Source organism: Momordica charantia (genome assembly GCF_013281855.1).
Source record: "Momordica charantia cultivar OHB3-1 chromosome 5 unlocalized genomic scaffold, Mcharantia_2.0 BLBB01000005.1, whole genome shotgun sequence".
Lineage (NCBI taxonomy): Eukaryota > Viridiplantae > Streptophyta > Magnoliopsida > Cucurbitales > Cucurbitaceae > Momordica > Momordica charantia.
In genome coordinates, this window is record NW_028275163.1 from 20124705 (window position 1) to 20138557 (window position 13853).

General features: G+C 33.5%; 1 long non-coding RNA gene across 2 annotated transcripts; it reads left to right on the forward strand.

The window, feature by feature from the left end:
• The first annotated feature begins 232 nt into the window (after positions 1 to 232).
• Positions 233 to 3596, forward strand: LOC148211511 (uncharacterized). 2 transcript variants are annotated; one of them, XR_015790671.1, is made up of 2 exons: positions 233 to 1707; positions 2266 to 3596. It is a non-coding gene; the product is annotated as an uncharacterized LOC148211511 (long non-coding RNA). The 2 variants fall into 2 exon arrangements; XR_015790670.1 differs by lacking the exon at positions 2266 to 3596 and adding an exon at positions 1798 to 2055.
• Positions 3597 to 13853: the final 10257 nt, after the last annotated feature.

Genomic DNA, 13853 nt, shown 5'->3' on the forward strand with positions numbered 1-13853 from the left:
TCGAGAAGGGAGAGGGGGGATCCTCGAAAAGGAGGCGGACGGGTTAGGAGAATGAGAGTCGATTTTAAGGTTTTGAAAATTGGAATTGACAATTATCACATTTTATATATTAGATAACAAATATTTAATATATATATATATATATATATTTTTTTTTTATCCAATGTGTATGTATATTAGATATTTTTAATTATATAACAAATATTTAATACATTTTTTTATCAAATGTGTAGGTATATTAGATAGTTTTAGGGGTTAGGTAGAAAGGTAAGCAATCGAACCATAGTTAGTTTAGTTTCAAGGGTCTAAGGTCAGGGGCAATATTGTAAAAAAAGGAAGAAGAATAGAAAAGAAAAGAGAACAGAAGAGGTTAGGATGCAATTTCTCAGTGGCTTTTCTTTTGTTTTCTTTCGTTTTCTTTTCCAAATTGTTCATCATTGTTCATTTCCTTCTCCCTCTCCCGCGCTCACTCCTCCTCCGCAATGAAGTCGACTGTGAATTCGATAAGTGTTTTGGACGCGACTAACAATTATTGGGTAGAGTTCGACGAGGAGAGAGTTCTTAATTGTGATGAATACGGAAGCCGGAACTCTCCAATTGATTGTAGGTTTGGAGATGAAACTGAGGCACGATGTAGGTTTGGAGATGAAACTGAGGCGCGATAAGAAGACTCCGACTCTTATTCAAATCTGCATCTGGCACAAATGCGTCATCTTCAAGTTTGTGGAGTCACCAGTCCTGAGTGACTCCTCAACTTCCTGACAAATGAGTCCAACACTTTTGTTGGACTTAACCTCGAGAAGAACTCGGAGAAGCTGCAGGACTTTTTTTGGGGTTGGGGCTCCATAACACCATTGATCTGAAGGATTTGGATCGCGGGCAGACACTATCCCTGAGGCTTCTGGCTCTTAACTTTCTTGGAATGGATTACCATCCTCCAAGAAGATTGAAAAAGAGCCGGTGGTCTAAAGATCGCCTCTCAGAGTTACAGGTGGGACACACAACCTCAGATGTTTTTATCTATTGAAAGGTGTTAGCATGATATTTGCTTGGAATGACCGGTGTTTGTTTTTGTTCGCGGACTATGATACTGATCTTTGCTTTACCTGTTTTTTTGTTTCAACTTTTCTGCCTCTTAATCGAAGAAGTTGTGAATTGTCATTAGGATAGGGATATGAATATGCTGTTTTTTGTTCTGTCGATTTGTGAATAGGGCAGAAATCAGAATCTGCGATTACTGGTTAGAATATGAATAAGCCTTGTCGGTGGTCAAACTGTGGACGCCCGAGTCAAACTGAAAGAAACCGACCTAACAGATCGGTTCTGGCTACTTAGGAAAAGACACCGCACACCAGGGCGCATTCGCTGAGAGTAGGGAATTACTCAGATGGGACAACTATCTACTCCATTGATTGGTATAGATACACCACTACACCACAAGTCCATGTATGAAAATCTGTCTGAAACTGATTTGTTGAGCTCGGATTACTTACTAAATTAGGCGTCGGAGTGGCTTACCTCCTTGCAGGTACCCAGGAATCACTCAAAGTATAGCCAACCGACCTCCCAGGTTGCCTTCCGTGCCTTGACAGATTTTCGCATCAACAGTTTGCACCGTTTGTGGGAATCACTGTCATAGCCACATTGACCAGATCGCTCAATCGCTCTACGGCGTCGTCTCGCGACTACCTCACATCCTTCCCGGAGGTTGGTTGCCATTGATTCCACACTATTTTTTTTTCAAATAAAAACTAAATATGCATAAATTGACTCTCTGCCTTGGCTGGTAATGGAAAGTCGAATCGGCAAAGTCAAACGACTTGTCGACAAAGCCTCCATCTCCATTGAAAAATCTCAGAAAACACTCGTTCGCCGCAAGAATTCCCCCAAACTGGACTAGGAAAAGGGAGAGGAGGGGACGTCGAAAATGAGGCGGACGGCCGGGCGTTAGAATGAGAGTCGATTTTAAGGTTTTGGGATATTTGAAAATTGGAATTGACATAATTATCACATTATATATATTATTTTTATTATATAACAAATATTTTTATCAAATGTACATGTATATTAGATAGTTTTCAGGTTTAGGTAGAAATGTAAGCAATGCAACACGACCGAACCCAACCCAAGCATAGTTAGTTTAGTTTTAAGGGTTAAGGGGTTAAATTAAAACTTAGGGTGAAAATTTGTTTTCTTTCTCAGCCGCTTTTCTTTTCTTTCATTTTTTTCTCCATAATTCACTTTCCCGCACCGTTCATTGTTCAGTTCTATCGCCTCTCCCGCACTCGCTCCTACTACTTCCAATGAAGCCGATTGTGAGTTCGATAAGTGTTATGGGCCACATTGCAAATTACTGGATGGAGTTCGACTACAAGAGAGTTCTTACGGTAGTCACCAAAGAAGCGTCCATTTTAATTAACTTGATTATGCTAAATACAGAAGTCGAAACTCTCCAGTTGATTGTATATCAGATATTTTTAATTATATAAAAAATATTTAATATATTTTTTTATCAAATGTGTATGTATATTAGATAGTTTTAGGGTTTAGGTATAAAGGTAAGCAACCGAACCATAGTTAGTTTAGTTTCAAGGGTTTAAGGTTAGGGGCAATATTGTAAAAAAAAAGAAGAATAATAGAAACGAAAAGAGAAAAGAAGAGGAGAGGTTAGGACGCAATTTCTCAGCTGCTTTTCTTTTATTTTCTTTCGTTTCTTTCCTAAATCATTCATCATTGTTCATTTCCTTCTCCCTGTCCCACGCTCACTCCTTCTCCTCGGCTTTCTTTTGTTTTCTTTCGTTTCTTTCCCAAATCGTTCATCATTGTTCATTTCCTTCTCCCTCTCCCGCGCTCGCTCCTTCTCCTCCGCAATGAAGCCGACTGTGAATTCGATAAGTGTTTTGGACGCGACTAACAATTACTGGGTAGAGTTGGACGAGGAGAGAGTTCTTACTGTGGTCATGAAAGAAAAGTTCGTTTTAAGTAACTGGATTGTGATGAATACGGAAGCCGGAACTCTCCGGTTGATTGTAGGTTTGGAGATGAAACTGAGGCGCGATAAGAAGACTTCGGCTCTTATTCAAATCTGCATCGGGCACAAGTGCGTCATCTGTAAGTTTGCGAAGTCACTAGTCCTGCTTGAGTGACTCCTCAACTTCCTAACAAATGCGTCCAACACTTTTGTTGGACTTAACCTTGAGAAGAACTCGGAGAAGCTGCAGGACTTTTTTTGGGGTTGGAGCTCCAGAACACCATTAATCTGAAGGATCTGGATCGCGGGCGGACACTATCCTTGAGGCTTCTGGCTCTTAACTTTCTTGGAATAGATGACCATCTTCCAAGATGATTGAAAGAGAGCCGGTGGTCTAAAGATCGCCTCTCAGATTTACAGGTGGGACACGCAACTTACGATGATTTTATATACTGGAAGGTGTTAACATGATATTTGCTTGGGATGACCTATGTTTGTTTTTGTTTGCAGACTATGATACTGATCTCTATTTTGCCTGCTTTTTGTTTCAAACTTTTTTGTCTCTCAATTAAAGAATTTGTGAATAGTCATTAGGATATGGATATGAATATGCTGTTTTTTGTTCTGCCGATTTGTGAATAGGGCAGATATCAGAATTTGTGATTACTTGTTCGGATATGAATATGTGCTATCAACTCGACCCTAGTTAGAGGAAGAGCTTCGATCAAGCAGCTCATCCCTATAGAGAGGAAAATGTTCCATATCAGTTCTACCCCGGTTAGAGGAAGAATTTCGATCAAGTAGCTTATCCTCGGTTAGAGTAAGAGCCGACATTAGTAGCTTATACCAACATAGAGGAAGAGCTTCCATCTCAGCTCATCCCTACATAGAGGAAGAGCTTTCATATCAGCTCGACCCCAGTTAGAGGAAGCGCTTCGAACAAGCAACTCATCCCTAGTTAGAGGAAGCGCTTCGAACAAGCAACTCATCCCTAGTTAGAGTAAGAGCTGACGTCAGTAGCTCATACCAACATAGAGGAAGAGATTCCATCTCAGCTCATCCCTACATAGAGGAAGAGCTTCCATATCAGCTCGACCCCAGTTAGAAGAAGAGCTTTGATCAAACAGCTCATCTCCGGTTAGAGTAAGAGCTGACATCAGTAATTCTTTCCAACATAGAGGAATAGCTTCTATCTCAGTTCATCCCTACAGAGAGGAAGAGGTTCCATATCAGTTTGACCTCTATTAGAGGAAGAGCTTCGATCAAGCAGTTCGTCCTTGGTTAGAGTAAGAGCTGACATTAGAGTGCATCCCAACATAGAAGAAGAACTTCCATCTCAGCTCATCCCTACATATAAGAAGAGCTTCCATCTAAGCTCATCCTCGATTAGATGAGCAACTTCGATCAAGCAGCTCATCCTCATCTAGAGGAAGAACTTCCATCGTCTGATCATATTTGAGCGAGCATGACAGACCCGACTTAGGTGTTATCGATCTACACTCCAATGGGGGCTACCAAATACAAAGTGTGCATGTCAAACTTCTAAGCGTTTAGCTTAGGTTGAGTTCCCAACTCTTTCCTCCAACTCCTAAGCGTGATGCTTAAGCCAAGCTTCTCAGCTCTTACTCCTACTCCTAAACGCCTAATTTAGTTCGAGCTTTTCAACTCTTATCTCCAACTCCTAAGCTCCCAACTTAGGCCGAGATTCTCAACTCTTACCTCCAACTCCTAAGCGCCCAGTTTTGGCCGAGCTTCTCAACTCTTACCTCCAACCCCTAAGTCCCCAGTTTAGGTCGAACTTCTTAGCTCTTACCTCCAACCCTACGCATCCAGCTTAGGCCAAGCTTATCAACTCTTACCTCTTACCCTAAGTGCTCAGCTTAGACCGAGCTTCTCAGCTCTTATTTTGAACACTAAGCACCCAGCTTAGGTGGGATTCTCAGCTTTAACTTCGAACCCTAAGCGCCCAGCTTAGGCCGAGTTTCTCCAAGCTCTTACCCCATACTCCTAATCATCCAGCTTAGGCCGAGCTCGAAAGACGTAAGTCACCACTTATGCAGATTTTCAAACCTAGGAAAAACTTCTCTACCAGGCCGAACTCGGACCAGCTAGAGAAGGGACTAATGTTTGGGGGGAAAATCGTACTGCCACGTGGAGGACAGAGAAATGTCTAACTTTGAAGATCTTCTCTTTGGTGGCTGACTTGAAGTTGGCAACTTGAAGTGGCCAACTCGAAAATTGTGAAGTGGCATAGGTCGTCTCATTTTCCAAACATTATTTATGGAAATAATTTGGGGTTGATATATATTTATAATAAGTTTGAATTAAAGCATTATTAAAAAAAAATCTGTACTTTATCCCTACTTCCTAAATTGCTAGAGTGTATATTTTGGTTTTATTCTCTATTCTAAAATGCATTAATTTTTTTAATTAAATATATTAAATAAATGAGGAAATTAATTAATTATAATTATAATTATAAATAAGTAAATCAATTTAATTAAAATTGCATGAAATAATTAATTCATATATTGACAATTTTTTCTCTAGTTTTTTTTTTCCCAAATGATTCAAGAAAAATCTAATTTTTTTTTGTGGTTGGTATCTATTTCTAGTTGTGGAGCGATAACTTAGAGGACCGAAATGTTTGGAGTAGTTTAACATGGTTAAGGATTTTGTGTGTGTGTTTTTTTTTAAATTTTATATATTTGTTCATTTTGTTTCTACCCTTTTTATTTTCTTTTTGTTATCAATATCACATTTGTAAAAGATGTTATAATTTTGTATAATTATTTAAAAGGTTTTTCACTTTATAATAAAATGTAATTGTCAAATAAAAATAAGTGAAATTTAATAGTAATGTTGATGATAATTAAGTAATCAATTTTTTAGAATAATTAAGTAATCAAATTTACTTAAGATAGTAAATAGTGAAAATTAAATAACTTGTTGATAACATTTTCTCTACAGTAAAATTTATGTCGAATGAATTTGTATACTCTTGTTTAGACTTTGATAAATACTTGAGAAGTATTTTCATAGATAATTGAATATTTATTTTAAAAATTTATCATTGGAAAAAAAATTGGATGGACAAATGTATTAAAAATATGTTATATATCCTTGTGGGGGAGAGTTTCAAGTTTTCCGACATGTCGAAGTACAACCGACAGATGAATGATTTACCAAACTTGTGTACAACTCCTTGAATGCATATGGATTTTCACTTAAACCATGTTAATTGGTTTCCTAAACTCTTTCTCCCCTGACCATAAAAAAAAAATATAAAGCCAAGATCTCAAAGTAGAATACAGATGTGTAGCAGAGAAGGAAGAAAGACAAATTGTAACGCCCCAGGCCTAGGATTCGAAATCTGGATTCGGCACCTCTTTGGCCTGATACTCACCCATTCACTACAACAGAACAACTTTCACACAAAAGTCCTGCAACAAGCTTTCTAATCCATGCCCCATGCATCAAGCCACTCACAAAATCTAGCATGCAACGTACGACACAATATTAAACTCATAATAGTCTTTTCATAACCAGAATATGTATATTTTACAATAGAAAACGCAACCAACAATATGACCAACAGATGTCCAGCATGCTTAAAAACAACAAGCTTCTCACAAATATTCAGTATGCTTTACATACATGACCAAACAAGCGACAACGTATCTGTTAATCTTTAAGAAGCACATCCAACAACAATACACAAACAATCCTAATTTGCATAGCTCCTTTAGTTAGAACACATTACCAATCTCCAAGTAACCAACAAGATTCAATCCAACATGTTTAAACTCTATCAATATATCAAGAGTAACATTGATAAAGTAATATAAACCACGAACAATCATTCAACAACACTCATGAGCACACAAGCACACAAGCACACAGACATTTTATACATCAAAGAACAATCATCCCCACAAGTAAGAACAATCATCCCCACAAGAAGGAAAGAATTTTAGAATAGTTTATGAGAATAGTTTATGAGAATAGTTTTCAAACCACTATGTTATTGTATCCAGTTGATTACCTGTATGCTATGTGAATGTTTTTCTATAGTATATGTAGAAATAGAAGGTCTTTGGGACCATTTGACTCCGTGCGTTGAGAGAATTACTCTGCTATGTGTATTGAGATTACTCTATATGCTAGTAGACCAGAATTATTCTGTGTGTATTGAGATTACTCTACACTAGTAGACCAGAATAGAATATGGATATATATGTGGTGTTTAGTTTTATCTATCTATTTTATGTTTGAAAGAAGAATGTTTTATATCTTTTAGAATGTGTTTTAGAGTAGGTTGAGAAGTTGGCATAACTGGGTTGCAGGGGATGCAGGGGGATGTGGGGGCAAAGAGGTGCCAAATCCGGATTCCGAATCCTGGGCTCGGGGTGTTACAGAATGGTATCAAAGCGGAACCTCTCCCAGTAAGATGTGATTCGGGGACGAACCAAAGCGAAAGCTGGTGGGCATGTAACACCCGACTAGAATGAACCGATACTACATTTGAATGAGAGGGATCCTGAGACCATAGAAGTATGGTTAAGAAAGCTTAAAAAGAAATGATAATTACTACCTATACTAACAAGATGCACCTTCTTTTTCGGTTACTCAATCGTAAGAACTCCAAAGTTAAGCGTGCTTAACCTGGAGCAATCTTCGACTGGGTGACCTCCTAGTTGTTTTACTAGGAAGCATGTGAGTAAGGACATGGGAACAACTTCCTCCTTGAAACCATTGTAGCAGAGAAGCTGTCGGTGGCGAAAGCTGTGGCCACCATGGTATCACATTTGGTAAATAAGGGCCAATGTAAATAGTAAAGGCCGGCTTAGAAGGAATGAGTTCAAACCATGGTATCCACCTACTTAGGATTTATTATCCTACAAGTTGATATTTGGAAGATATAAAACGAACGCACAGATCGTTTGAAACTACCTTTTCACGAATAAAGTGATAATCAACCTCTATATGCTTTGTGCGAGCATGAAATACTAGATTCCTTGCTAGAGCAAAGACATTGTCACATCATAAGATGGAGGATTTAGGAGACAAATATGAAAATCACGTAGGAGCTAATGTAGCCAATAAAGATCAGCCGCAGTGGTGGCTAGAGACCTATATTCCACCTTAGTAGAAGATCGAGAAACTGTTTGTTGCTTTTTAGCATACCGAGAAATAGGACTATTACTAAGAAGGGTGACAAGATCGGTCGTCGAGCGACAATCATGAGCATCAGCTGCCTAATTAGCATCATAGTAGATTAATTGTAAGAGACAAATCTCTGGGATGAAACAAGATGCCAAGATCCCTTGTGCCACACAAATAACGGAGAATTCGCTTAACAACAATATAATTGACCAGATTTTGCATATATTGACTTACTTTATTAACCGCAAAAGTGATATTTAGTATGGTAAAAGTAGGATATTTTAGAGATCCCACAAGTTGTCGATATAAAGAGACATCAGAGTAAGGAGGAGCTAAAGTAATGAAATTCATGATAGTAGATATAAGAGTGGCACAAGCTTTGACATTAAGCAATCTTATCTTGTCAATGTGAGATCGTCCTTAACCATTCTTAATTATTTGCCATGTCATCTAGTGATATTTTATTTCTAAGAGCTTTTTCAAATTTATCATTTTTTATATAAATGTTATTTTCTCACAAGAGAATTTTGAAAGGAGATGGTGAAAACAAATGTATCTTGTGAAATGGTTGAAAATTTTCCTCCATATCGAGAGAAAGAGGTTTTGGCATCTACCGTTTTAAAAACAAGAATAGAACCTTTCTTGACAAATAGATATCGTGTCAAAATGAGCATAGCTCATCAAAAGGTTGTGAGTTCGTGAGTTCGAATCCCCTCCTCAACATGTTGTACTAAAAAAAAAGATAAATAGATATCGTGAGCAATTTTGTCCTTAACTTTTAGTATGCATGTAATAATTTAATCTCCCTTTAAAATTTGTCTCTGTTTTTTGCCGTTTAATTTTAATGTCATCTCTAATGGCAATTTTTTCATTTCACCCCACCCGCTTTTCTCTTTCCAAAACACCTCAAATTCCATGCATTCTCTCCCTTATCTCTTCACGCTACCTTTTTTTTTTCCTTATTTTTTTCCCCTTATCTTTAAATAAGTTAAAATGAATTGGAAAAACACATAGTTTCTTTTGGTCCATTTATTCCTCAAAATTAATTATAAAATTCATAACTTTATCTTTAATTTAATTATATAATTAATAATGAAATTTCAAAAGTTATAATGTTTTAATAGTTAAATAACTATGTTTCGAAAAATAAAAATATAAAAATATATTGAAATGAATAATTAGATATATTCATAAATTGAAATGACTCAATAAAAAGAATTGAAATGACAAAAATGTGAAAGTTTAAATACAAAATATTTTATCAATTTATTTTTAAAAAATAATTATAATTTATAACTATGAAAAATAGATTAAAAACATCTTTCTATTTTTGGAAAAGATTTTGGGACGATTTTATTTTTTTATAAAATTTTGATGCCAATTTTTTCTTTCAAATTCAAATTCATCTCTGCCTCACAGTTAATTATCAATAACTATTAAATTATATTAGTTTAATTGAAATCATAAAATGTAATATGAAAAGTATAATTATACCTTGGAATTTAATAGCTTTTCAACTCTTTCATTTTCACCACTGTAAAAAGGATTTTTTCTCGACCCGATTTGGGCTTGAAATCAATGAAATTTCTATAAAAATAATTTATATTATAATTTGTAAGAATCTTAATTTTTATTTTATACTTTAAAATAGAGCTACAAAATTTCATATGAAGTGCCTATGTTGCTAATTAGTCTATTTAAAAGGAAATTACAATTTTAACATTTACCAACTTAATATATAAAGTATAATTTTTTAGAACATTATACAACTTTATTTTAATAATTTAAATGTTTAACTAATGAATTAATCGCATCGCTTTAAAATAAAATTACAATTTTAACATTTACAAACTTAATGTATAATTTCTTTTTTTAAGAAAAGTAGAAAATTAAGGCAATCTATATATTTTTTTTTCAACATGTATGGGTGAGAATTCGAATAACCATAAGAATAGTTATCTTAATTAGTTGAGCTATTCGAATAACCATAATAATAGTTGCCTTAATTAGTTGAGCTACGTTCAACCAACCAAAATAGGTTAAGAGTCTTAAGACATATATATTTAAAATGTTGCAGTTTTATCATTTATATTTAAAATTCTTTCAATTAATTTTTAAATTTATTATACAAGGTACCTGCTTCTGTAACACAGTGGTAGTGTGTTCGCTTCGTAAGCGAAAGGTCACAAGTTCAATCCTCGTCGAAAGGTAAATTTATTTAAATAATTTTATTTATTATGATTTTAACCTCTAACCTCGTGAGAATAAGGAACATAATGAACCATGTGCCTTTATCGAGCTATATGCTCGATGACTAAGAAAATAGTTGTAAGTTTATAAATGCTCGAAAATTTATTTTCTTGAACTAAAAAAATAATAATAATAAACAAATATTACCATAGTTTATTAACTTTATTATGTATTTTTTATTTATTTAAAACTAGTAAACAATACAAATAATAATTTATTAAAATATATAATTTAAACATATTTGTCGTTATACCATTAATTATTCAAAATGAAACAAATTTTTAAAATGACAACTGAGAATGCATATTAAAAAAAATAAATTTGAAATAAATACACCACAAGTATTTTGTTTTCCAGAGATTTCGCATCCTAAATTCCCCAAATCAAGGAATATGGTAGGGAGTCGGGACAAGAATTAATTTAGTTAAAAAGTTATATTTAGAAAATAAAAGTTTGTTAAGTTGAAAACTTAAAAAAAAATAAAAAAATTCAAGATTCAAATGGTAGGGAGTGAGAATAAAACAAGATTAGAATTAGATTTAAAATTTAATATAAGATAAATTAGAGTGATAAATTGAATCGAATTAAAAGAAGGAAAAAGAAAACAAATTCCCTCCATCTCAGTGTGAAACAAATCCCCTAAATTTCATTATCATTACTTAATCCAATTAAAATAAAATGACTCACTAAATTTTAAGGTGGGAAAGTAAAATTAAAAAAATCTTACTACAATGATTTATTACTTAAATTTTAATATGAGATAAATTGTAATGATAAATTGAATTTCCACAGTGGGTTAAAAAAATTGAATTATATTAAAAGAAACGAAATTTGTGAGAGACCAAAAGAAACAATATCGAAACCAAATTTGATTATTTAATTTTTAAAAAGTATATGATAAGTGGCTGTAGGTTGAAAATTTAAAAGAAATTAAAAAAAAAAAGAAATTTTAAAAAATTTAAAATTTTTTGTATTCTAAAAAAGTTATTTTTTTTTTAAAATTGAAAAAAATATTCCTCTGAAAAATTTCTCGTTCTCGCTCTAGTTCTAGCTCTCGTTTTGGTTCTCATCGTGGCTAGAATCGGTGGACCAAGGTTCTGAACCCTCATGCACACAGAAGAAAAAGTATAGAAAATTGTTCTTTTTAAAAATTGATGGCAAATGACCCACCCTAATGGTCCTGTTAACGGGTTGGGTTGGATCGGGTTAAGAGGGATTTTGGAACCAACCAAAATTTTCGGGTTGGCCATAGGATTTGTTGGGTTTGAATTGGATAGTCAACCCAACCCAATATTTTTAATTTTTAATTATCATGATGGTGACGAGGAATTGGGATTAAAACTTAATGTACAGTTGAGATTAAGATATGAAAACCTTGAATGTAGGGCTAGGATTAAGAGACGGTTGACATTGAAGATACAAATATTATTATATATATAATTAAGAAAAATACACATATATGCATAAATTTGAGTTGGGTTGGATTGACCCGATTTTTTACAGGTTGAACTCGAGACCCGACCCAATCCCATTGGGTTGGAAAAATCACAATCCAACCCAACCCGAAGCTTCTTTTAACCCAACTCAGGGTTGGATTCATCGAATTATTAGGTTTTTTGAACACTCCTAATAGTCCCCATCACATGCCATATTTTTTTTAGATTGCTTAGAATATCCTGTGTTTGAAAAACTATATATTTCACTTTTAATTCTTTTTTTTTTTTAATTTACAAGAAGGTAAGAAATAAGAAAGAGACAATATACGTATTTTTAATTATGGCTTTAATAAAAATTAAGAATGCTAAATATAAGAAATAATTATTCAAGGGTCGAAAAATTCCTGACGTATAGATCATTTCTCCAAGCATCTTTTTGGTAGAAGAAAAACAATATAAAAAGAGGGGAAAAAAAAAGAAGAAGCACAAACAAACAAAAAAAAAAAAAGAAAGAAGGCAAAAAGACAATAATAACCTTGAGGGCTTTTAGCAGTGTGGTGGCTCCAAGGAGAAGATTTTTTATTTTTATTTTTATAATTTATTTATTTATTGAAATAAAAAAAGAAACAATAAATGATTTTGATTAGGAAGTCTGATTTATTACTGATTTCATCATGTATATATATTGGAATCGAAATCTATCCATTTGCATTTGCTTCGTTTTTCAAATGGTTGTACCAGTGAAGTGTTTGAAATGCTTTTGTGGAATAGTTTTCAAAGTTTCCAGATACCTTAACCACTTAAGTTATATTCGATTTGACCCCTAACAAAGATTTTCTTTTATTAAAAAAAAGATACATTATTTCTGCATCGTGGTTACTGATTATAGTTCAATCTCTTAGTTTTCAGAGACCAATGGGATGTACTCTAATTATTTTAGTGCCATATTGCTATTTTTTTCTTTATTTTTTAGTTGTTAGAAATAGGGCAAATAAATATTACTTACACTAATAAGGTCAAATAATAATAATAATAATAAAGAGAATAGTTTCTAAAAATAATGTATGAGCCACATGTCGGCTAGGAAAATATCGTTCCACATGTCGACCAGGAAAATATCGTTTTTAACCACTTTTATCTATTATTTTAAATATCGATGTCGATGAAAATATCGAAGTCTCAATTTCAGAGACATATCAATGGAAATATCGATAAAATGTCGACGTCGAAAAATATTTCTATAAAAGTTAGAGAAATTAAAAAATCGTAAAAAATATTTAAATTTACGAATAAACATTTTTCTATTTCTAAAAAAAGTTTAAAAGGACTAATATTAGTATTATGTATATATTAGTGAGATTTTGTTGACATTTTTTGTATTTTGTTGTATTTTTGTAATAGGAAGGAAATATCAATTTACCTCTATGTCGATGTCGAATCTATGAATATATGGAGATGTCGATCGACGTGTCGACGAATAGACAAATATTTAATACCATTCTTCTATTTCTCTTTATATGTGTTGGTTTCTATCCAATTTCTCATCCATCTTCAACGCAACAGCTAAAAATTGTAAATTATTATATGACTGGAAAAGGGGAGTTGATTTTGAGGCTTTGGGATATTTGAAATTTGGGGATCCACATAATTATCATATTTCATATGTTTTTTTTGATTACTATCATATTTCATATGTTTTTCAATTATATAACAAATATGTCATAAATTTTTAAATATATGATATTATAAATCGTGAAGTATATTATAATGAGAGTCTCGTTTACTAGTTTAAACAATTTAAACAATTTAAACAATTTATATATTATTATGTGATTTTATTAAATTTTCAACACATTAATATTTTCATAAAAATATTAGTAATTCTTTAAGGATGGATGGGAAGGAAGGATAATTGCACAAATACCCAACATTCACGTTCTGATACCATATTAAAAATGAATAAACCACCACTCAATCCAAAATCTTAAGTTGCTGAATTAGGTAAATTTAATTCATTTATGAGAATCTTA